The 27,217-nt window shown below is 31.1% G+C and overlaps 1 protein-coding gene across 3 annotated transcripts in view; it reads right to left on the bottom strand.

Moving 5' to 3' along the window:
- The window catches only part of LOC101889441 (limbic system-associated membrane protein), a 324,341-nt gene extending 301,048 nt beyond the window's left edge, over positions 1-23,293 (bottom strand). For 2 of the 3 annotated variants that reach the window (XM_059129061.1, XM_059129057.1), the window contains exon 1: positions 23,110-23,293. The gene's annotated coding sequence lies outside the window, so the exon portion shown is untranslated. Of the gene's footprint in view, positions 1-3,691; positions 4,031-23,109 lie in introns of those variants that run through there. The other variant, XM_059129058.1, reaches the window with a different exon arrangement.
- Positions 23,294-27,217: the final 3,924 nt, after the last annotated feature.

Raw genomic sequence — 27,217 nt, 5'->3', positions numbered from 1 at the left:
TATATATATATATATATATATATATATATATATATATATATATATATATATATATATATATATATATATATATATATATATATATATATATATATATATATATATACATATATATATATATTCTTATCAAAATTGAAGTTACTTTTGTGGAACTTATCAAAAGTTTTACTGTTGCTTTTTTCACCGAAATAAAAGACGATTATTTTATTTACACTGATTGACTTAAAACTATGTTACAAATTTTGAGTGAGCTTTCAATTCTAGAATTAATTTGCTTACTTAATAATTTTTTTTGTCATGAAATAATTATGACTTGAGTTCATGGTTGAACTTAGTGTTTGAATGTTTCATGCTTGAATGTATGAAATATGGATGTTAGGAAGGAAATAAAAATATAAATTTAATTTATTATAATTAAACATAATAGTATATTGAGCAATTCTATTACAAAAGCAAAAAATAAAAATTTATAATTCATAGTTCATCGCATTTTTATACCCTCCACCAAAAAAAGTATGGAGGGTATATTAAGTTCGTCATTCCGTTTGTAACTCATCGAAATAATCATTTTAGACCCAACAAAGTATATATATTCTTGATCAGCGTAAAATTCTAAAACGATTTAGCCCTGTCTGTCCGTCTGTTGTAATCACTCTACAGTCTAAACGAATTAAGATAGAAAGCTAATAAAGAAACAGATCTCTCTTTTGTCTGCAGGCAGGTCAAGTTCGAAGATGGGCTTTATCGGTCAACGATATCGTATAGCCCCCATATAACGGTACCCCCGATATTCGGTATTTTGATGATTTTAGCCACATTTTTCAATGGAATTGTCTTAAAATCCACACAAGTAGTTCCTTGTGAGTACTTTACCCCCTGAGAGAGAATTGTCTCTACGGGTCAAATGACCCGTTGTGGTAGATATTGGTATACAAGAGAGATTACTCAGAATAAACAAGACAAAACAACAACGAAATTTGTTTACAACTGTACATTAATTACTTAAAAAAAGTCATGAAGTCAAATGTGCAAACGCAATAAAATTATGCGTGCATTTTCAATGCAAACGTTCAAAATGGGGTCAAATAACCCGCTATCGTATGTTTACTGTTAATATGCAAATAGTTTAACATTTCCAAGGATAAAATACTTATGAATTCATCTTCGACAGGTGCTTGTTGTATTGCTGGAGGACTAATTTTTTGAAATGGATCTTCTAATTGTTTATACAATTTGTCATTAATACGTAGCGTTACATTTTGGAATTCTATTAAAAATGTTCCGTTTAAAGTTTTGTTATTTACTGCTCTACTAAAATCATTAAGAAGAATAATACCGGGTGAAATATTTTCTATTTGAGAAGTATGATACCCGTGAGTAATTGGACAAGATGAATCCAATCCGTGTAGTAATGTTGGGATGCAAGTATCGTTGGATATGTTTACAAATTGATCACTTTGAAAAAATTTTACATTTTTAGTTATTTCGCATTTGCTTTTTACGCCATATGTACAATTATTATTTTTTATAATTTCATTAAATTTAGTGCTTAAGATTCTATTATTTCTTTTAACAGGTCTGATTAAAAAATTTTGGAAGTTGTCTTTGCTAGTTAGAGGAATTACAATAATATATAAAAGTTTTTTTTCCTTACAATACAATACATTAATTTTTGCAAATTGTAGGGCTTCTTCTATTGATGTTACAATAATATTACCATCTTTATTTTTTTCTAGTGCATTTTTAATTTCTTTTTATTTAACAAAAAGGAATTTGTAATATTTTGCTTGCCCATTGTATTGCAAATTTAATATAAGTTAGTTCTTCTTTTGTAAATCTGAGTTTTAATTGCATGCTCCCGCGATATATTTCCAAGCTGCTGCATATCATATTAATGGCTCTTTACCTTCTGTATGTTTCTACTGGTTCTATGGTTTCAAGGATATCGTGTATTTGTATATCGTTATGTGTTAGGAGTGAGAAAAAAAAGGATTGGTTTTAGGTATGGTTTGTGTTATGCCATTAACGAGGTTCCTGTATCTGTCTATGATGTGAATAATTTAAATGTTCCAGCATGTATTTTTGCAAGTCCATTGTGAATAGGTACAAGTTATGACTGTGTGAAGTTAAAAAAAAAATATAAGTTATTTTCTGAAGAGGTGCACAGAAATGTTAGGGTTCTGTAAAAAAAAATATAAAGATGGTCTCAGTCCTTAATGCTGTTCTTATGTACTACATTTCCTGATTCTGTAATAATTGTGGTAGAGTTATTTTCTTTTACTATTTTTTTTTATATCTCGGAGACAATTTAGTCCCTAAACGCTTACGGATTTTTGCATAAATATCATCACCTGCGTCAAATTGTTTGATTGGTTTCGGTGGATTGGGTTGTCTCTTACCTAAAAGTTGATGTTGAGGAGTATTTGCATAATTGATTTGTTGTGATCCGATACGGCGATCAACATCCATTGGTTCCGCTGGTTTTGGTGCTGTTGGTTGTGGGTGGGCGTGCTTCGAGTGGTCGAAACTTGGTATACCGATATTATGGTTAGTGTTCATTTTAGGAAGATTCTGTGGGTTAGGTATGTAGGCTATGCTTGGATTGAACTGGTGTATGTTCTTTTGAAAATTATATTTCGGGGTAGGAGATGTTTGATAATAGCTTTTTTTAATTGTCTGAAAATTTTGGTTTTGGGCATGATTAGTACGAAGTTTCTGGTTTTCTAGTTTAAGACATAAATGAAGAGACTGTGGTAAATCCGCTGGTTCTCTCATTCCTAGCAATCTTAGTAGATCGCAATTTAGTCCTTATATAAACGTATCGAGGGCTTTACTTCGATAAGTTTGTGTTAACAAACTTAGAGCCTCGTTTCTAACCCTCCTAGTTTGTTCAGTATCAAGGATAGGTTTGAATAAACTGCCTGATTAAATTCTTGAACTGTGGAGTTCGCTTGAATTAGACATGTCATGTGGTATTCTAATGTGAATACATCACGTCTGTCGGCGTAATGTAGGGTAAGGCACTTGAAAATTGCTGGCCAATCTAGATGAGTGTTGTACGACACCAACGCTGTTCGCATAACCTAAAATTTTATTTCTAATTATGTTGAAAATACCGTAATATTTTGGAGTACTTTTCAGATTTTCATGTATACTTAAAATTGTTTCCACGTTCTTTCTCCAAAAGTTAACCTCTCCTGGTTTCCCTGAAAATTCCCTTAGACATTTGGCAACATCGGGGATTTTATCTAGGTCACCCATACTACCTACGGATTTAATGTAGCTTGTAGTACGTGAGGTAACTATTAACTATTAATAATTTCTAATATAATACTCCTAAGGTCTGTTAAGTTTATCTGTCCTGGTTCAGGTCTGTTACATTGGTTTCGGGGATGGGAAGGATTTGGGATAGGTGCATTTAGAATGGGTGGACGGACTAGGTTGTTGGGATTTGCCATTTTATTTTAAAGATAAGTCTATTCAGATGCAATTTATGAATTTTTTATTTTTAAATTTAACTTTTGTATTTTTTTTAACCTTTAAACAAATTATCTTTCTTTTTAACAAGGGGAATGAAATTGTATTTAAGTATATAATGCTTCTTTTTTAATATAGTTTACAATAATTTCGTATGTTTTATACGATTATATTATGTCTATTTGTAATTTATCATAAATATAAAAAAACTTACAATAGTATTAGCAGGTGTAAAGATGTCATCTTGGTGGGTACTTCTATTGCAAGGCTTCTATTGGTAACGGGTTGCAGGGCTTAAAAACACTGTTTATCCGTTGTAGAGCATCTAGTTTCTTTCAATATTGCGAAGTTTGAGTTGTGTGGTGGTTCTTAAATATTTCAGTATTTTGTAAAATTCACAATCAGCACTAGCAAGTTCTTTGTTTTATAGAACTATTTTTTTTTTTTAAATTTATTTGAGAAAATATTAAATTTTTTCCAACACTTTTTGTATTTTGTTTTTTCTTGTTAATTTATAGACTGTTTTTTGGTTATTCAAAATTAAGTCAATTTTGAGATTTTTTCTGTTTTTATTTTCTGTATTTTTTCGATTGTAATTCGTATGATAAACCTATTGTCTTCAAGAGAATATTAATAATTCACTTGGTTTGTTCACCTTTTTAGTATAAATTTTTGTTGAAAAAAGTTTTGACTTTAACGCAATGTTAATAATTTCACTCGGTTTTATTACCTTTTAGTATAATGTTTTCTTTTTAAAAACACGATTTGTGTTCAACAAAATGTTAATAATTGCACTTGTTTTTTTTCACAATTCAGTATAAGTTTTTATTTATTTTCTTAGTATTTTGTTTTTAATATTTTGTTTTATAACATTTACGCGACAATGATTTGCTCGTAGAGGTCTTAAAAAAAATAGGATCAACTTGATCCTTACGCGATACTTTACCGAAAAGGACCGCGGACTCCTTCCAATCGTGTAAATTTCAACTGTCAAAATTGAAGTTACTTTCGTCGAATTTATCAAAAGTTTCACTGTTGCCGAAACAAAAGACGAATATTTTATTTGAACCGACTTTATATATATATATATATATATATATATATATATATATATATATATATATATATATATATATATATATATATATATATATATATATATATATATATATATATATATATATCATTAATGCAAAGGAATGCATTTCCGGTAGCTAACTTCCTCAACCAATGCAACGCTTAGCGTGAGTAAATTAAAGTAAATTAAATTTATTAAGTAAGCAAATTAATTTTAGAATTCAATTCTCACTTAAAAATTGTAACATAGTCTTAAGTCACTCTTTAACCAGCAGCCAAACAATAAAGTCGGTCACACATCTGGCTCACATAAGTCCCACAAAGTTTGGTATAAATAAATAATTCTTTCTAAGCATAGATTTTAATTCGAGAGTCAAAAATCTAAATAATAAGTCATATATTGAAAAAAGTATACATTTATTGTTTATAATAGCCCATGAAAGATAACCTAAACACACAAATCGATTCGAAATAGGTAAAATCAGGAGGTTCTTTTATGTGGGCGCTTTTCCGAAACATTAACATCGAAAAATTTCCACGTCTACCTCCTTAGAAGCTATGATGCCAAATAAGGGTATATATATATATATATATATATATATATATATATATATATATATATATATATATAGGACGCACTTTTAGTGGTATTAAACCGTAAACGAAACCGACATATTCTAACTAACTGGACTCGAACAAAATATTCAATTTATTTGTTTTTTTTTTTCTCGTGTGATACGAACTTTATTTTCCTGAAATTTTCAGTAAAAAGATAAACCAGATATACACTTACAACGGTCACGCTTGCAGGTTAGTTAAGAGACTCATTTCGTTTATTAGGATTTTTTATTTCACAGCAAATCTTGTTTTTATTTGTAGCGACGAAAAAAAAAAATGAAATTATCTGCATTAGTTCAAAAGTTACAGAATTTGGACCAGTTAAAACGGTTTCGAACCCCTGTACGGGGTATGCTTTATCTGTTATAAGCAACTTGCTTTTATAGATAATAAAACGTAGCAAAATATTATTAAAATAGTTTCAAAACATAATATTGGGAGGTACAATTATATGTGGATTATGTCAAATACTCCAGTATGAACTAAATACTACTGAAAATGTTGGTAAAAACATCAAAATACTGATATTCCGCATGTTCTGTTATATGGTGCCTGCATGAAAACGCTGTTATATGGGGCCTAAATGAATTCCTGCCTATACAGGAAGGAGGTACCTCTTGACTACACAAAATATCAAGTTTCAAACAATTATTTTTAAAAATGTACCATAAATTATCGAATATCGGGCGCCGTTATAGGGGGAAATACGAAAAAAGGATACCTTTATATAATTTTGCACAGTACAATTGTCGGTATTCACAGTTTTCCTAGAATATACCTAACCTTTTAATAGTAATCTTCTGGATAATTCTGAACAGATTCCGTTCCTATTCTATTAAGCTTACGATCTTGGATATAAAAAAATCCTGTCATAGGAATTATTTTTAAATAACTGCAATTTTCTGTAAAAAAAAAATAAATTATCACAATAATTCGAAATAAATACTACATTCCAGAGAACGAGCCTTGTAAGCCATCATCCACACCAAATATGTCTGCTGAGTCGCTTAAATAACCGCAAACGTGACCGTGGTGAGTCCGTGATAGTGTTTATCTGGTTTATATATTTAATGCAAATTTCAGTTATTTAAAAATAACGCCTATGCCAGGAACTTTTTTCTCCAAGATCGTAAGGAACCAAAGAATTGAATTAATTGTTTTTATAAAACAAAATTTGCTGATTACTGGAGTAAGATGGAAATTTGTACCAAGGCATAAAATAGGAAATACCATGGCTTCGGAAAGAGCCTCCAATCCTCAGTACAATGATCAGTATCCTTGTAAGCCATCATCCACTCCAAATATGACTGATGAGTGGGTTAACCAACCGCAAACAGTGCGTGCGGAATATTTATATTTTTAATAATTGTATGGAGATAATTTTTTCTTACACTATATCCAAAAACACAATTTTATGTTCATTCGTTTACAAATTTTCCGCAAATATTGCATATTGAATCTGTTATATTGCTGACCTATAACAAACTCTTCGCCATTCCGTTTCCTTATTGTGTACTTTCCATTGATTGCGAATGCTAGAGATGAGAGGATCAGATGATGCCAACATTCCAATGCATTCAAATACTTCGATAATCGTTTTACATCTTAAAATTAGGTTTATATCCACTCCAATTAATTCGGATCCAATTGGTAGATCGTCCTTCGTCGTTTTTATTGGTCTATTATGATCCCATTTACTATGAGCGCGAAACTCATCCTAAATATGTTTTGTTTTTAGGCTTCCCAACTTCTTGTTTGAGTCACTGCTTCTTATCGAACCTGTGGATACAAACTTCAAATCATAACTAATTTTAAGAATATGTTCCATAAATCGTAATCTTGTGTGAAGTGGCTATAATGCTAATTCATATGAGTCAGTATTATTTAATACCTTTTCGGGTGCTTCTTTTAACTTGCTGGATGTGGTCCGACATGTAACGCATATTCCTACTTCCTGAAGTTGTACCTATACTAATTATTTTCAAGATGTTTGCTTTACTCCGAGTAAGGCTTTTATGCAAAGAAAAAGTGACCACGCCCAATTTTACGCCTATTTGATCGATTTACCTACAATCGTAATCAATCATGAAGATATCCGTTCCACAGTTAGTATACGACGTAATCTTGACTCGCCCTCCAACCCTAGGTATCTGTTTGGGGTCAGAGCAACTAGAAAGAAGTGTAGCAATTGAGAACGGCTTTGTTTATTTTTAATTAAGGTGGAAACGTTTTCATGAAAGAAAATTTTGATAAAAACCTCTATAAAAATCGCGGAATTGAAAAAAATGACTCTTCAATTTTGATATGGATTTTTGTGTAGAATTGTTTCAAAATTCATTTTGGAATTTAGTGTTTAAAATTCTTTAACATTTATTGTCGGTATTGATTTCACAATACCGAAAAATTTAAGTGTCAATCTACAGATAATTCGGTAGAAATTGTAACAAAAAGATGCAAAAGTACCAATTTTTAGTGGTATAATTATAGCTAAACGTAACGAACAGATTCTAACTTCGTAGGAATATTGTATATAAGATCAAAGAATAACACACAGACAGATACACTGATAAAAACTAAATACCTTACAACACGATCTTCTAAAATTTACGAATTCATAATTACTTTTGACTTGGAAAATATTGCTAAAACCGTTACAATACTAATAATTGAGGTTTGAAAATTTAATTTAATACGATGAAATAACGTACAGCTGCGGTCAAAAAAAAAGCAGCGCAATGCATTGAAATATTCCTACTTAAGAAACCCAATTTTTTCTTTGAAATGGCGTAATGTTCGTTGCAATATTTAATGGTATTACATTATCATTTATTATTTATATTGTAATAAAACCGAAAAGTTTTGTTTTTTCAAAATATTGTGTTAAATAGAACTCATTTTCGAAATGAAGTCGGTCAAAAAAATAGCAGTTGTAATAAAAACTTAACATAAATTCATTTAATTTCCTTCTATTAAACTGTAAACCTTATTATTAATGTAAAGTGCATTATTCCCTAGAAATTAATACTTTGTTGCAAAACCTTTGTTGCGTATCACTGCTTCACAGCGACGTTTCATTGAAGTGACCAAATGTTGGCATCTTTCGCATGGAATTTTTAGCCAGGCTCCTTGAATTACGCTCCATAGTTCATTATTATTTTTGGGTTTGGCTATGGCCACCTCCTTTTTTATATCGCACCACAAATTTTCAATTGGATTTAGATCCGGTGACTGAGCGGGCCATTCCATGAGATCTATCTTGTTGTCCTGAAACCACTGTTTTGCTAAGCGGCTGGTGTGTTTTGGATCATTATCCTGTTGAAATGTCCATTTTAAAGGCATTTCATCTTCCGCATATGGAAGCATAATATTTTGCAATATTTCAACGTATTGAGTGGCATTCATTGTATTTTTGATCCAAAAAATTGGCCCTACTCCGTAGTACGAGAAACATGCCCAAACCATCACATTTGATCCGCCATGTTTGACCGTTTTAGTTGTATATCTAGGATCATATTCTTTATTTTGTGGACGTCTTACATACTGTCGGGAACCAGTACCACCATATAAAACAATTTTTGACTCATCCGACCATAATATGTTTCTCCATTTTTCAATTGGCCATTCAATATGTGATTTTGCAAACTTCAATCGCTTTGTGACGTGTATTTTTTTCAATAGTGGCACCTTTCTCGGACTCCTTGCATACAGATTGTTTTCGCGTAATACTCTGCGAACAGTTTCTACACTAACAGAAGGACAAACACTGTCTCTTATTTCTGTGGCGGGCACTAACGGATTTTTGGTGCTAGCATTTTTTATCATCCGTCTGGTTTTTTCTGACACCACAGACTTTCTACCTCTAGTTTCGATTTTCTTTTCATATATTTTTGCGTTTCTGATCATTTTGGCAGAACAGTTCAACAAATGTTGTATTTCTTTGTAAGTTTTCCCTTCTAATATTAATTTTTTTATCAAACGCCGGGTATCTTCACTGCAGTGCTTTCCTCGTCCCACTTACCAAGAAAAAAAAAACTAATTATATTTAAAAACACAACAATTTGTATATTTCCTTACTTTTTAATTCGATTGATTAAGAAAAATTTGAGATTTTAAAGATATTTTCTGATTTTGATAACCTGCTGCTATTTTTTAGACTGCATTAATAAGTGGACTATTTGAAACTATCCAATAATACAACAACAAGTGCAATAAAAATGTCAAAATTATTACTCGTTTTGTTTTGCACTCACATACTATAACGGTTAATACAGTAGTGGAATTAAAAAAAAGCACAGGTTAGAAAATACAAGCATGAATTATTGATGATAGGGTGCGCTGCTATTTTTTTGACCGCAACTGTATATAAAAATACACGAGTGAATAGGAAATAATTCCTAAAGTGGACTTATGTTGTAATTTTTTGACAAATGATTTCTAACCTCAAAAATGTAGTTGAGCCCTTTAAAATACCTCAAATCGGCCAAATAAGAGTACATTTGTTCGACGAATATTAGGTTATAGTACTATATGAGGGCTATATCTAAATGGCAACAAATATATACAACTTCCAACATCAATCATCCTAAGAATAATATAAAAACCTGTGCAAAGTTTGAAAGACACATATTAAATTTGGTGAGTGGAGCGAATTGAAAATTTATTAAGAAAAGGATTCATATCCTCCGTAAATTCTTCTGAACCCTTAAAAGTAACCTTAACTCTCATAATATTATACGGGAGTTATCGTCAGTAATTACACTGCGGGAAATTACACATGGAAAATTGTTCGGGTCCAACGTTTTTAGGGCCCATTTTATATAGCTCAACCATACACAAAGAGCCTCAAATGTTTTGCTCTATATTCGCAAAAGTTACGATAGAGTTTTAAATTTGATACAATCCAAGGGGTTACAAGAAGAATCATTTGTACAAAGTATGCATCAGGTCGGTCTGCATTGTGATATGGCCCCCTTTAATGATACACCCCTATTCAAATTCTTCAAATGTTGGTAATTTGAGATTTTAAAAAGAACAACACATTATTTAGATTAATTATAAGTATAGGACCATGCTTTGGTATAACCCTTATATGAAGATATCCGCTGATTAAAGGTATTTCCAGGGTCTTGGTCACATTTTTCAATTGATTTTACCCTTATTTGGCATCATAGCTTCTAAGGAGGTAGTCGTGGAAATTTTTCAATGTTAATGTTTCGGAAAAGCGCCCACATAAAAGAACCTCCTGATTTTACCTATTTCGAATCGACTTGTGTGTTTAGGTTATCTTACATGGGCTATTATAAACAATTAATGTATACTTTTTTCAATATGTGACTTATTATTTAGATTTTTGACTCTCGAATTAAAATCTATGCTTTAAAAGAATTATTTATTTATACCAAAATTTGTGCCACTTATGTGGCACATATTTATATATATATATATATATATATATATATATATATATATATATATATATATATATATATATATATATATATATATATATATATATAGCTGGCCCGGTCTGCGTTGCCGGCCCGTAGATTTTGGTTGTTTTTAAAGTATAATAATTCACACATCTGGCTCACATAAGTGGCACAAATTTTGGTATAAATAAATAATTCTTTTAAAGCATAGATTTTAATTCGAGAGTCAAAAATGTAAATAATAAGTCACATATTGAAAAAAGTATACATTAATTGTTTATAATAGCCCATGTAAGATAACCTAAACACACAAGTCGATTCGAAATAGGTAAAATCAGGAGGTTCTTTTATGTGGGCGCTTTTCCGAAACATTAACATTGAAAAATTTCCAAGACTACCTCCTTAGAAGCTATGATGCCAAATAAGAGTAAAATCAATTGAAAAATGTGACCAAGACAGCGGATACCTTCATATAAGGGTTATACCAAAGCATGGTCCTATACTTATAATTAATCTAAATAATGTGTTGTTCTTTCTAAAATCTCAAATTACCAACATTTGAAGAATTTGAATAGGGGTGTATCATTAAAGGGGAGTCATATCACAATGCAGACCGACCTGATGCATACTTTGTACAAATGATTCTTCTTGTAACCCCTCGGATTGTATCAAATTTAAAACTCTATCGTAACTTTTGCGAGTATAGAGCAAAACATTTGAGGCTCTTTGTGTATGGTTGAGCTATATAAAATGGCCCTAAAAACGTTGGACCCGAACAATTTTCCATGTGTAATTTCCCGCAGTGTAATTACTGACGATAGTCCCCGTCAGTCCCCCTTTTCTTAATAAATTTTCAATTCGCTCCACTCACCAAATTTAATATGTGTCTTTCAAACTTTGCACAGGTTTTTATATTATTCTTAGGATGATTGATGTTGGAAGTTGTATATATTTGTTGCCATTTAGATATAGCCCTCATATAGTACTATACCCTAATATTCGTCGAACAAATGTACTCTTATTTGGCCGATTTGAGGTATTTTAAAGGGCTCAAATACATTTTTGAGGTTAGAAATCATTTGTCAAAAAATTACAACATAAGTCCACTTTAGGAATTATTTCCTATTCACTCGTGTATTTTTATATACGTTATTTCATCGTATTAATTTAAATTTTCAAACCTCAATTATTAGTATTGTAACGGTCTTAGCAATATTTTCCAAGTCAAAAGTAATTATGAATTCGTAAATTTTAGAAGATCGTGTTGTAAGGTATTTAGTTTTTACCAGTGTAAAATCCTATGTGAATTTAACTATATCTGTCTGTGTGTTATTCTTTGATCTTTTATACAATACTCCTACGAAGGTAGAATCTGTTCCTTACGTTTAGCTATAATTATACCACTAAAAATTGTTACTTTCGCATGTTTTTGTTACAATTTCTACCGAATTATCTGTAGATTGACACTTAAAGTTTGCGGTATTGTGAAATCAATACCGATAATAAATGTTGAAGAATTTTAAACACTAAATTCCAAAATGAATTTTGAAACAATTCTACACAAAAATCCATATCAAAATTGAAGAGTCATTTTTTTCAATTCCGCGATTTTTATAGAGGTTTTTATCAAAATTTTCTTTCATGAAAACGTTTCCACTTTAAGTAAAAATAAACAAAGCCGTTCTCAATTGCTACACTTGTTTCTAGTTGCTCTGACCCCAAACAGAAACCTAGGGTTGGAGGGCGAGTCAAGATTACGTCGTATGCTAACTGTGGAACGGATATCTTCATGATTGATTACGATTGTAGGTAAATCGATCAAATGGGCGTAAAATTGGGCGTGGTCACTTTTTCTTTGCATAAAAGCCTTACTCGGAGTAAAGCAAACATCTTGAAAATAATTAGTATAGGCACAACTTCAGGAAGTAGAAATATGCGTTACATGTCGGACCACATCCAGCAAGTTAAAAGAAGCACCCGAAAAGGTATTAAATAATACTGACTCATATGAATTAGCATTATAGCCACTTCACACAAGATTACGATTTATGGAACATATTCTTAAAATTAGTTATGATTTGAAGTTTGTATCCACAGGTTCGATAAGAAGCAGTGACTCAAACAAGAAGTTGGGAAGCCTAAAAACAAAACATATTTAGGATGAGTTTCGCGCTCATAGTAATTGGGATCATAATAGACCAATAAAAACGAGGAAAGACGATCTACCAATTGGATCCGAATTAATTGGAGTGGATATAAACCTAATTTTAAGATGTAAAACGATTTTCGAAGTATTTGAATGCATTGGAATGTTGGCATCATCTGATCCTCTCATCTCTAGCATTCGCAACCAATGGCAAGTACACAATAAGGAAACGGAATGGCGAAGAGTTTGTTATAGGACAGCAATATAACAGATTCAATATGCAATATTTGCGGAAAATTTGTAAACGAATGAACATAAAATTGTGTTTTTGGATATAGTGTAAGAAAAAATTATCTCCATACAATTATTAAAAATATAAATATTCCGCACGCACTGTTTGCGGTTGGTTAACCCACTCATCAGTCATATTTGGAGTGGATGATGGCTTACAAGGATACTGATCATTGTACTGAGGATTGGAGGCTCTTTCCGAAGCCATGGTATTTCCTATTTTATGCCTTGGTAAAAATTTCCATCTTACTCCAGTAATCAGCAAATTTTGTTTTATAAAAACAATTAATTCAATTCTTTGGTTCCTTACGATCTTGGAGAAAAAAGTTCCTGGCATAGGCGTTATTTTTAAATAACTGAAATTTGCATTAAATATATAAACCAGATAAACACTATCACGGACTCACCACGGTCACGTTTGCGGTTATTTAAGCGACTCAGCAGACATATTTGGTGTGGATGATGGCTTACAAGGCTCGTTCTCTGGAATGTAGTATTTATTTCGAATTATTGTGATAATTTATTTTTTTTACAGAAAATTGCAGTTATTTAAAAATAATTCCTATGACAGGATTTTTTTATATCCAAGATCGTAAGCTTAATAGAATAGGAACGGAGTCTGTTCAGAATTATCCAGTTGGCAAAAGGTAAGGATAAGTTTATCTGTTATTACGAAGATTACTATCAAAAGATTAGGTATATTCTAGGAAAACTGTGAATACCGACAATTGTACTGTGCAAAATTATATAAAGGTATCCTTTTTTTCGTATTTCCCCCTATAACGGCGCCCGATATTCGATAATTCGATAATTTATGGTACATTTTTAAAAATAATTGTTTGAAACTTGATATTTTGTGTAGTCAAGAGGTACCTCCTTCCTGTATAGGCAGGAATTCATTTAGGCCCCATATAACAGCGTTTTCATGCAGGCACCATATAACAGAACATGCGGAATATCAGTATTTTGATGTTTTTACCAACATTTTCAGTAGTATTTAGTTCATACTGGAGTATTTGACATAATCCACATATAATTGTACCTCCCAATATTATGTTTTGAAACTATTTTAATAATATTTTGCTACGTTTTATTTTCTATAAAAGCAAGTTGCTTATAACAGATAAAGCATACCCCGTACAGGGGTTCGAAACCGTTTTAACTGGTCCAAATTCTGTAACTTTTGAACTAATGCAGATAATTTCATTTTTTTTTTTCGTCGCTACAAATAAAAACAAGATTTGCTGTGAAATAAAAAATCCTAATAAAACTTGTAGGGTTTCCGGTGTTTAATATACAATAACTTCGAAATAAATACTACATTTAAAAAACTGCCCCTGTAAACCATCGTACACATTAAGTATGCGAAATGAGTCTCTTAACTAACCGCAAGCGTGACCGTTGTAAGTGTATATCTGGTTTATCTTTTTACTGAAAATTTCAGGAAAATAAAGTTCGTATCACACGAGAAAAAAAACAAATAAGCTGAATATTTTGTTCGAGTCCAGATAGTTAGAATATGTCGGTTTCGTTTACGGTTTAATACCACTAAAAGTGCGTCCTATATATATATATATATATATATATATATATATATATATATATATATATATATATATATATATATATATATATATATATATATATATATATATATATATATATATATATAATATATATATATATATATATATATATATATATATATATATATATATATATATATATATATATATATATACATATATATATATATATACATCATTTCAGGATGGTCTCTTAGTAGAAAAGAATAAAATAAAAAAAATCAGGTAAAAATACGTCAAAAATTGAGTCAAAAATTTTTTGTGATATATTTTTTTTAAATTTTTCATAATTTTAAATATCCCATGACTTTTTTTATTGAAGTTAACATTTTTTTTTTAATTCTGAATGTAAAGAAAATGAGATTAGATCACAAAACGATGTTAAATAGTTCTCTTTTGCAAACAAACAAAAAATGACGATACCGCTGAATAAGTGTCATATCAAAACGTGGATTTACTTATTTCATTTGGCAGTAATATGCCCACTGAGAACTCGAAATTCAAATTCATTGGGACTGCAATCAGTAAAATGTCAAATATAACGAGGAATTTCAAAATGCGGACTATACAAAATAGTAGATCAAATTGTAAATTTAGTGAATTATCCTTTCATATTCATATATTTTTCCGAAAACTTCAAGATATTTAAATCACAAGTAAAATCTATATCTATAAAAGAGGAAAATGTTTGTATGTTTGTTTGTTTGTTTGTTTGTAATTTATGGATTCGAAAACCGATGAATAGATTTTCCTGAAAATTTCAATATATACTGCAACATCGCCTGAAAATAACATAGGCTATATACATTTTTGAATTTCCACTTGGAACTGGAGATATAGCATCAGAATCGGAGTTACCTCCCAAAAATTTAGATTTTATATGCACATATCTATTGATTGGTTGAAGATACAGTCTCCAAATTTGGAATACATAACGGAATTTGGAACAAAAATAAGTTTGCAAGATTATATTGCAATCGGTTAAGATTTGGATATAGCTCCCATATATATTTTCGACCGATTTCGTTCATTTGATGCCTCAAACACAATATGAATGTTCGATTCCAATGTAATTTGGAATGTGTGACGGAATTTAATCCGAAAATAAATTTGTCAAATTATATTGAAATCGGTTCAGATTTGGATATAGCTCCTATATATATTTTCGGCCGATTTCAAGCATTTGATGCACCAAACACGCTATGTATCCCCAATTTCAATGAAATTTGAAAAGTGTGATATATTTTATCTAAAAAATTGATTTCCCAAATTATATTGAAATCGGTTCAGATTTGGATATAGCTCCCATATACATTTTCGGCCGATTTCATGTATTTGGTGGACCAAACACGATATGTATTTCCAATTGTAATGAAATTTAAAATAAGTAACGGAATTGGGAGCCAAAATGAATTTGTCAAATTAAATTGAAATCGGTTCAGATTTGGATATAGCTCCCATATATATTTTCGACCGATTTCATGTATTTGATGCACCAAAAACGCTATGTATCTCTAATTTCAATGAAATTTGGAATGTGTAGCGGAAATTAAATCAAATATACATTTGTCAAATTATATTAAAATCGGTTCAGATTTGGATATAGCTCTCATATATATTTTCGACCGATTTCATGTATTTTATGCACCATACACAATATGTATGTTCGATTCCAAAGAAATTTGGAATATGTAACGGGATTTTGATTAGAAAATAAATTAGTCAAATTATATTAAAATCGGTTCAGATTTGGATATAACTCCCTTATATATTTTCCGCCGATTTCACATATTTGATGCACAAAACACGATACGTATTTCCGATTCCAACGAAATTCGGCATGAGTGGCTAAATTTGGTACAAAAATAAATTTGACAAATTATATTCAAATACGCTCAGATGTGATTATAGCTCCCATTTATATACTCAGCCGATTTCACATATTTGATGCACCCAAAGCGAGAGAGACAAAATCTGGCACCAGAAAAAATTGCCAAATTATATTGAAATCAGTTGAGGTTTGGATATAGCTAACATATATATTTCGGCCGATTTCATACATATTATGCACCAAACACGATATATATGACCGATTCCAATGAAATTCAGAATGTGTGGCGGAATTTGGTTATAATAATAAATGTGATAAATTAATTGGAAATTAGTGAAGATTTGGATATAGCTCCCATATATATATTCTCGGCCGATTTCACATATTTGACGCACCAATTTCTATGAAATATGAAAGGTGTGGCGGAGATTGGCGTAAAAGTAATTGTTTTAAAATTATATTTAAATCGGATCAGATTGGGATATGATTTTAATAAGAACCATTGACCCACAACGCCTTAGGCTAACACTAAAAAACAACACAACAATTTATTTGAAATACGCTTATTACGGCGAAGCATGTTGCTATCTCGAATAATTGCGATAGAAAAACCACTCTACTTAAAAAAATTGCAGTTTCCTGCACGCTTGGTATTTGCTATGAAATAAATAAATCCAAAGGACAAACCCTTCGTGTATGCATGTCATGTTACTGCTTGTGTAATGATTTTGTTTATTAACGCATTAAATTAGTGCAATATTTTTTTTTAAATTTGTTTTTCTTTATCCAACATATGTTCGTAAATAAAATTTTGAATGCATATAAAATCAAAAGGGGTAGCGAAGCGCACCGGGTTCAGCTACTTATATATATATATATATATATATATATATATATATATATATATATATATATATATATATATATATATATATATATATATATATATATATATATATATATATATATATATATATATATATATATATATATATATATATATATATATATATATATATATATATATATCTATATATATAAATGTAAGTTGTGTTAGTTACTACGCTTATAACTTAAGAACCGCTGGATTAATTTTAACGATTCACACAAATTCGGAGTTGTCTACTCTCCGAAAAGGATAATATCCAAAAAAATCGCGTAAAAATGTGATATATTAACATTTTCATTTTGACTTTTCAAATGTACAATAGTAATGTTTTATTTTGCATGATTTTTTTCCATTTTGACTTACTTTTTTCTAATGTACATTTGTAGTGTTTTTTTATATTTTATTTTTGAATTCGAATATTTATACCAATTTATTTAATTGACTTGATTTCTTGAGAACTGAAATTGATGGCGGGTTACATGGAAGTGTAGTAGCGAATTATGTTGTGGCGAAACGGAATAGATGATATCGAAATAATTTAACGCGGTCACACCAAAGTTAAAAGATAATTACTTTTTCTAAATCGCTGAAAAATCATGAAAAAGAGATCTCATTGCAAAAATCAAAAAAAAAAAAAAAAACATTTTCAATGGAATCGAATTTTAAAGTAATAGTACATTCTATTGACAAACTTTGTAAGGAAGGATCTTAAAACATTTGCTGTAAAAAATCAGCGAAAAAGTTGAAGACTTTTTCAATTTGTTATTCTTTTTTTCGTCAATTTTTTTTTGTGAACAAAATAAAGAATAATTTTTCACTAAAAAAATTGAATAAGTGCGAAATAGGATGTTAACTGACATCAACCTTTCAACTCCAGGGCCTACATCGTGGGTTAGCTGGAAGATGCGAACACGTTTAAACAAACAAAAATGACCGAAAAAGCTTAATGGGGCTCATTTCAAAGCGTGACAATGATCCGTCCAATGAGAGCTCAAAATGCAAAATTCTTTGGGAGAATAATAAGTAATATACCAATATTGAAATAAAAGGTGCAAAATAGTAGAGCGAATGGGACTTTTAGTAAGAAACGGTTTTATATCCTTCCAGAAATTCTTCCCAAACATTCAAAATACCTAAAATCACTTTTGCAGGTCTTTATATCGATCATAACTCATGGATAAGGGAACAACGCGATTTCATATTTATATAACCATCTATGATTTAAGTTATTTTTGGGGTCTTGGCCAGTCACTTTTTTCATTTTTTGGCCCTTATTTGACATTTTTGTTTCTAAGGGGGTAGATAACCTCTTCGCATAAAATTTGAAATTTTCAGAGTAGGGCCCATATTGGTATTGACCACATTCATCAATTGATTTGGCTAAAAAATTTTATTTATGCCACCCTGGGGTAGGGAACCATCATACAGATAATTGCCACATAGGAATTTATTTAAGTAAAGTCCCCACATTGGAGTATCCCCAAGTCCACTTTCACATCTAATGTGTGGTCAGAAAAGAAAATTTTGTATTCTATTGAATTTTTAACCCCCAAGAGAATATTGGTTGGGAACGTAGATTTGGGATGTGCATCCATATGAAATAAATTGTGGAAACATGAACAAATTACAAATATAAGAAAGTAGCACGGGACCGAATATTTGTTTAATCATCATTGAATTATCCTATGATGAAAATATGGACTTTAAGGGGTCTCCAACTTACAATTTAAATGGCAAATAAAATTAATTCCCATCTTATCATTCTGCCCTCAATTATGAGGTGGATAAAACTATTTTTACTTATTTAAATCACGCGAAATGCTATGACATGCTATATTGTTCTGCTATATTTTTGATTTGGCCTCTATTTGTCATCTTGGATTATAAGGGGTAGAAGAAAGTTTTCAATGTAGGTCGATGTTTCGGAGTAGTGCCCATATAAAGAAGGTACCTCCTAATTTAACCACATTTCAAAGAATTTGGCTAATAATGCGTATTAGGGGGGTGAAAATCTTACACTAAAATTTCAACATATCTACAAATTTTAGAATTTTTATCCATGTTATAATACCCTCTCAAGTCCACCTTTTGGCGGACAAACAGACTGACATGGTTAGGGGGACTTATGAGGACTCTAATGCACAATCTAAGTTGCTAATGGGTTTAAAAAAGTAATTAACTTTGGCTATTCTTAAATCATTCAGCCCTCAATTATGTAGTATACAAAATACAGCAAATTCCAAATTACTGCTCATTTGACTGGAAGATTTTGCTACGATTTTTACCATATTAAAAATTAATTTGATCCCTTATATGGCGATAAGATTGATATATACTTTTTAATAGATTTGTATAGCACATCCACACAGTTGAAGCCCACGGTTTAAATATTGAAGCCCACTGGTTAAAAATGGGTACAGGTATTTTAAAACACTTTAAATCGACCTGTACGTGAACACTTATATCAGTCATATCTGTGAATAATTATGCTTGGGAATATATGCATAATAGACAAAAACTACGGGCCGGCAACGCGGACCGGGCCAGCTAGTATATATATATATATATATATATAGATATATATATATATAGTATTTAGTTTTGTCCACCTTATACTTGAAGGCAGAATGTATGCAGAATAGCCAAAAAAATTACTATTTTGCTCCGATTACCGTAAGATGGGCATTAATTGTTTATCATTTAAATAGTGCGGTTGAGATCCAATAAAGTTACTTTAAAATATCGTATTTTTTCATGTTTCTGTCACAATTTCCGACTGAATGAGTCCCAGATTGACATTTCGGAGTTTATTTCATATAGACGTACATCCCAAATCTACGTTACCAACCAATATTCTCTTGGGGGTTACAAATTCAATAGAATACCAAATTTTCTTTTCTCACCACACTTTGGTTGGGAAAGTTGACTTGGGGGTATACTAATGTGGGGACTATACTTAAATAAATGCCTATGTGGATAATTATCTGTAAGATGATTTTCTACCCCAGGTAGACTCAAAACTATGATGCGCCCTTTTCCGAAAAATAAAAATTTTATAAGTGCGGTCATTTTTGTTTGTTTAAATGTATTCGCATCTTCCAGCTGAAGAACGATGTAAGTCCTGGAGTAGAAAGCATTTAACATCGTACTGCGCCCTCATTTCATTCACCTGCATAGACAATTTTCTGTCACAGACTGGAGTTTCCATTACGAACTCTAAATGCGTAATTTGAAAAAAAAATTGTGAATAAAGACGCTAAAATCACCAAAATACCGAATATAGGGAGGTACCGCTATATGGGGGCTATACGAAGACGTGGACCTGAACAGACAATTTTCTGTCTTAGGCTGTAGTATCCATTGCGAACTTCAAATACTAAATTTGAAACTATTCCGGTGCATAATGTCGCTAAAATCATCAAAATACCGAATATCGGGAGGTACCGTTATATGGGGGCTATATGAAAACGTGGACCTACATGGCCCTGCCTACTGTAAAAATAAACCTGTGTGCAAAATTTAGCCTTGTATCTCAATTCGTTCGAAAGATAGATAGTGATTACAACAGACAGACGGACAGACAGACAGACGGACATCGCTAAATCGACTTAGAATTTTACGCTGATCAAGAATATATATACTTTGTTGTGTCTGACATGAGTATTTCGAGGAGTTACAAACGGAATGACAATGTTAATATACCCTCCATAGTATGGTGGAGGGTATAAAAAGAATCTTCAACTGGCTCGCAGATTTTTTTGCGGCAAATTTTTAAAGGTCCTTACGAAGTTTGTCGGTAGAGTGTACTATTATTTTGAAATTCGATTCCATTGAAAAATTGTCGATTTTGTCCCGATTTTAGAAATTTCATATAAGCGGGTAATACTAATAAATACATAAAATCTATAAATAACAGTTTTATCCGTTGTGGCTTTATACTACCCAAAAAAACCTACACATCATATTAGAATTCCAAAAAAACACTACAAATGTACATTCGAAAATAGTAGTCAAAATGGAAAAAATATGCAATATAAAACATTACTATTGTACATTTTAAAAGTCAAAATGAAAATATTCAAATTTCACTTTTTTACGCGATTTTATTGGATTTTATTCTTTTCTGCAAAGAGGCAATTCCGAATTTGTCTAAATCGTTAAAATCAGACCGGCGGTCTTTATGTTATAAGCGTAGTAACTAACATAACTTTCTTTTACATATAGAGAGATAGATTCAAAAGTAGGCGCGTTCCTCAGCCCCTAAATAAGTACTTAGGGTTGGATGGAAAGTCAACAGCATCTCGTGTAATAATTCTCAAACAGATATATTCATTATTTTGGCAAATATAAGGTTTTTAGATAAATCGAAATAGTGGGCGAAAAAGTAGTCGTAGTCAATATTTTTTTCTTTAAAAACCTAACTCGTGGTATGACGAATATTTGTACAAAAAATTATTCAAATCGGTCAACCCGTTCTCAACTGATTCCATTACCAACGAACAACAAAACAACTACATATCATATTAGAATTCCAAAAAAAAAAAAAAAAACACTACAAATGTACATTCAAAAATAGTAAGTCAAAATGGAAAAAAATATGCAATATAAACATAACTATTGTACATTTTAAAAGTCAAAATGAAAATGTTCAAATTTCACATTTTAAGCGATTTTTTTAGATTTTATTCTTTTCTGCCAAGAGGCAATTCCGAATTTGTCTGAATCGTTAAAATCAGACCGGCGGTCTTTATGTTATAAGCGTAGTAATTAACACAACTTTCTTTTACACATAGAAAAATAGACTTAAAAGTAGGCGCGTTCCTTAGCCCTTAAATAAATACTTAGGGTTGGATGGAAAGCCAACAGCATCTCGTGTAATAATTCTCAAACCGATATCTTCACTATTTTGACAAATATAAAGATTTTAGATAAATCGTAATAGTGGGCGTAAAAGCAGGCGTGGTCAATATTTTTTTCTTTAAAAACCTAACTCGGGGTATGACGAACGTTTGTACAAAAAATTATGCAAATCGGTCCAGCCGTTTTCAACTGATTCCGTTACCAACAAACAACAATTGATTTTTATATATATAGATATCATTTTAATGATATATGTACGGATGACAAATCACACCATCTATCATATTTTCAGTGTATTTATCAACTGGTATTTTCCATTATGACAGTCTTCGCGAATCAATTATACAACGAATGCAGAGTATGTAGCTTAGAACATTTTCTACTACTATACCGAAATTTTAAAAGTGTTTTCTACATAGAACACAATACTACAGTAATAAAAAAGGGTTTATTAGAAATTATTATTTGTCAAACACTTCAAACAATGAAGAAAAAATTATGAATATGGATTTTGCACATTTGTTTTTCAATCAAATTCGCGGATATTTTCAAATGTAAATTAAATAAACATGGCTTTAGTAATATGAAATATCCATGGAATGACTTTTGACTTTAAACATTAATTTCTTTACACTTGGCGTCTTATTTGCAAAGGCGAAGACGGCATTTGCCACTGATGCATAATTTTCACTTCGAATCTTTTACGTTTTTATTGCTAACGTTAGGAATTTGTTTGAGTAAATTTTCGAATTGCTGCCATTATAATATTAATATTTTTTATGATCCTAAAACGTATCATAGCCGTGTTTTGTTAATAATAATTGCATGAAAAGGTCACTGTAAAATGTGTATACTCCAAAATATTTTATACACATATAAGAATGTTTATTACTTTTTGTACTTACATTTATTATAGTGATATGCAATGCGATATGATTTTTTATTATATAGCTTTTTTCTTTTTTAGGATAAATATGAAATAATTTTTTGTTGCTTTTCACAAAACATTAAATATTATATTAGACTGCACCGTATATAAAAATGCACGATATTATCCTTGTGTTTACAGACGTAATTAATACGCAAACTCAAAAGTCAATTTGTGTAGTTAAAAATGTTCATCCCCAAATGAACGAATCTATACTATGTGGTAGACTTACATAGCATGGTAAAATTAAAAGCCTTTTACCGTGAATGGGCGTATATAATACATTCTACACAATGCGAAATCCACAACCACCAAGCTTACTACATTCCAGAATGTGGATTTTGTCGAACTGTTGGAAATCATGATAGAAGAATACGGGTAGATGCATCAACGCGTGGGAATATTGATATGTCATTATACCCTCCACCATTCTATAGAGGGTATATTTACTTTGTCATTCCGTTTGTAACTCCTCGAAATATTCATAATAGATAGGATCGTATAGCCCTTATATAACCTCTCAATAGTCGGTATTTTGACGATTTCAGTAAAATTATTCAACGGAATCATTTCAAATTTCGCACTGGAAATTCATAATGGGTACTACAGCCTATGACAAAAATTTTTGTATGCAGGTCCAAGTCTTCGAATAGCCCCCATATGACGATACATAAAGATATTTGGTATTTTTATAACGTCTTCGGTACCTCCCGATACTTCGCATTTTCATGATTTTTGTGACATTATTCACCGTAATTGTAACAAATTTAGTATTTCAAGTTCGTAATGGGCACTACAGCCTATGAAAAATTTCGTATACAGGTCCACGTCTTCGTATAGTCTCCATATAACGGTTTTCATTTAAGTGGTAGTTTTCGGATTTTTTTTTTTTTTTTTTTTTTTTTGAATTTTTCAATTTCCTTCGAAATGGTGGAGGGTATTAAAAGTTCTGCCCGGCCGAACTTATCTTCTTTTTTACTTGTTTTTTTTTTAATGTTTCTTCACAAATAAATTGATTTGGCGTCGTATAGGAAAACATATTTCTATACGACGCCAATGGGAAGTTGTTTTGTTTTGCATGTTTAATAAGTTTTACAAATTTGAATAATTTTTCATTCAAAATTTTCAATTCCACAATAGGTTTGACAGTCATTGTCTCAGCAGCTGTTTAGATGCGACTACCTGTATTCTTTCATCATGTTAGAAATGTTACCTTTCAACATGTGTCGGATTGTATTATATTTCTATTAGCTTAATATCGTGCTTCCTGTAATCATGTAATATAGCAACAATATAACAGTACCTCCCAAGTTTCGGCATTTTGACGATTTAAGTCACATTTTTCATAGAGGATGGTTTATAATTCGAAATTTAGAGTTTGTTAAGGGTTCTATCTCCCGTGGCTTAACATTGTCCTATAGGTATAAATTTTTCTATAGCCTTAAATGTAATTATTTTAACGTAGAAATTATTTTCTATGATGGATTTCATATTTTGAAATCAATTTAAAGCTAGATTGAAAATAGGCAATGTTAATTAGAATCTATATGGTAGGAATGTGTAAATTACTTACAAACTCAAAGATTTCATACTGATTAATTTTATATATCTGAGTTTAGTCAATAGTATTAAACGTGTTATATTGTAACTCTTGTTATCAGTAGGGATGGTGAAGATATTCTGCAATCTATGTTGTTGTTTGAAGAAGCTCTACTTCATGTGATGTTTTTATACCCTCCATACTATGGAGGGTATATTAACTTTGTCATTCCGTTTGTAACTCCTCGAAATACTCATGTCAAACACATTCTTGATCAGCGTAAAATTCTAAGTCGATTTAGCGATGTCAGTCTGCCTGTCTGTCCGCCTATCTGTTGTAATCACGCTATCTTTCGAATGAATGGCTAAAATTTTGCACACTTGTTTATTTTTCCAGTAGGCAGGTTAAATTCGTAAATGGGCTATGTAGGTCTACGTTTTCATATAGCCCCCATATATAACGGTACCTCCCGATATTCGGTATTTTGATGATTTTAGCGACATTATTCACCGGAATTGTTTTAAATTTGGTATTTGAAGTTCGAAATACTACTACACCCTAAGACAGAAAATTGTTGGTGCAGGTCCACGTCTTCTTTTGATGATTTTAGCGTCATTATTCACCAGAATTGTTTCAAATTATGTATTTAGAGTTTGCTAATATTCGGTATTTTGATGATTTTAGCCAGATTTTTCGATGGAATTGTCTGAAAATTCACATAAGGAGTTCCTTGTAAGTACTTTATTTCCTGGAAGATAATTTTTATATAAGACCACGACATCATATATCCCCCATATAACGGTACCGCCCGATATTCGATATTGTAATGATTTTAGCCACATTTTTCAACGGAATTGTTCGTTGTGAGTACTTTACCCCATGAGAAAAAACACATCCCGATGTTCGGAATTTTGATGATTTTTGATGATTTTGAATTGTCTGAAAATCTACAAAAGGTGTTCCTTGTGAATACTTATTCCCTAGAAGAGAATTTTATGTATAGCTCCACGATATCGTATAGCCCCATATAACGGTACCCCCTATATTCGGTATTTTGATGATTTCAGAAAATTTTTTCAATGGAATTATCTTAAAATCCACATAAGGAGTTCCTTGTGAGAACTTTATCTCCTAGAAGAGAATTATCTATATAGGCCCACTATATCATATATCCCCTATATAACGGTTCCTCCCGTTGAATGGCTAAAATCATCTTAATACCGAAATTGATGATTTTGAATTGTCTGAAAATCTACAAAAGGTGTTCCTTGTGAATACTTATTCCCTATGGCGTTGAATGGCTAAAATCATCTTAATACCGAAATTAAGATGATTTTAGCCATTCAACGGAATAGTCTAAAATTCCTCACATGATTTTTCCTTCATATATTAACTGTTTCAAATTAATTGTTTTAAAATTCGTATATAAAGTTCGGAACCGTTACTACAGCCTACAACAAAAAATTACTTATGCAGGACAACGTCTTCGTATAGCCCTCATATATCAGTTTTCATTTGAGCGGTATTTTTCGACGATTTTTTTTTTTGTTGGAAATTTTAGATTTTTATATACAGGGAGGTACCATTATTTCGGAGCTATACGAAGACCTGGACCTGCATAGACGACTTTCTGTCACAGACTGTAGCATCCATTACGAACTTCAAAAACGATATCTCAAATAATTTCGGTGGGTATTGTACCTAAACTCGCCAAAATACCGAATATAGGGAGGTACTGACATATGGGACCTATACGAAGACCTGAATCTGCATAGACAATTTTATGTCACAGACTGTACTTCCCACTACGAACTCTAAATACGTAATTTGAAACTACTCTGGTTAATAATGACGCTAAAATTATCAAAATACCGAATATAGGGAGGTACCGCTATATGGGGGCTATACGAAGACGTGGACCTGCACAGACAATTTTCTCTCATATGCTGCAGAATCCTTTACGAACTTAAAATACCAAATTTGAAACAATTCCAGTGAATAATGTCGCTAAAATCATTTAAATATAGGGAGGTATCATATCACCGAATATAGGGAGGTACCGTTATTTTAGCCTTCTATCTCAATTCGTTCGAAAGAGAGTGTGATTACAGACGCAATTATGAGTTGGACAGAACAGCATGGTATTCCAAAAGATGGAAATACAAATTCGAAATAACTAATTTGAATGAATAATGTTGCTAAGCTTTTTGCCAAAAAACACCAAAAACGGCACTGGGTTCTAACCCAGGGGTATTTTAGATGTTCATATAGGTTTTTAACACTCAAATTAAAGCATATGACTGAAAAATAAGATCAGTTTATTCAAAATATTTAGGCGAACATCTATTATAACTTTGGCCATGAATATTTATTTCTATTTAGAAATCACTATGGAGTCACTGATTTATTGTGCTTTAAAAAATATACGTTAAAGACTAAAAGTACGGGCCGGCAACGCGGACTTGGCCAGCTAGTATATATATAAAAATCAATTGTTGTTCCTTGGTAATGGAATCAGTTGAGAACGGCTGGACTGATTTGCATA

This window comes from Musca domestica, unplaced genomic scaffold, assembly GCF_030504385.1.
Source record: "Musca domestica strain aabys unplaced genomic scaffold, Musca_domestica.polishedcontigs.V.1.1 6, whole genome shotgun sequence".
NCBI classification, from domain to species: domain Eukaryota; kingdom Metazoa; phylum Arthropoda; class Insecta; order Diptera; family Muscidae; genus Musca; species Musca domestica.
This window is presented reverse-complemented; position numbering and strand designations above follow the sequence as displayed.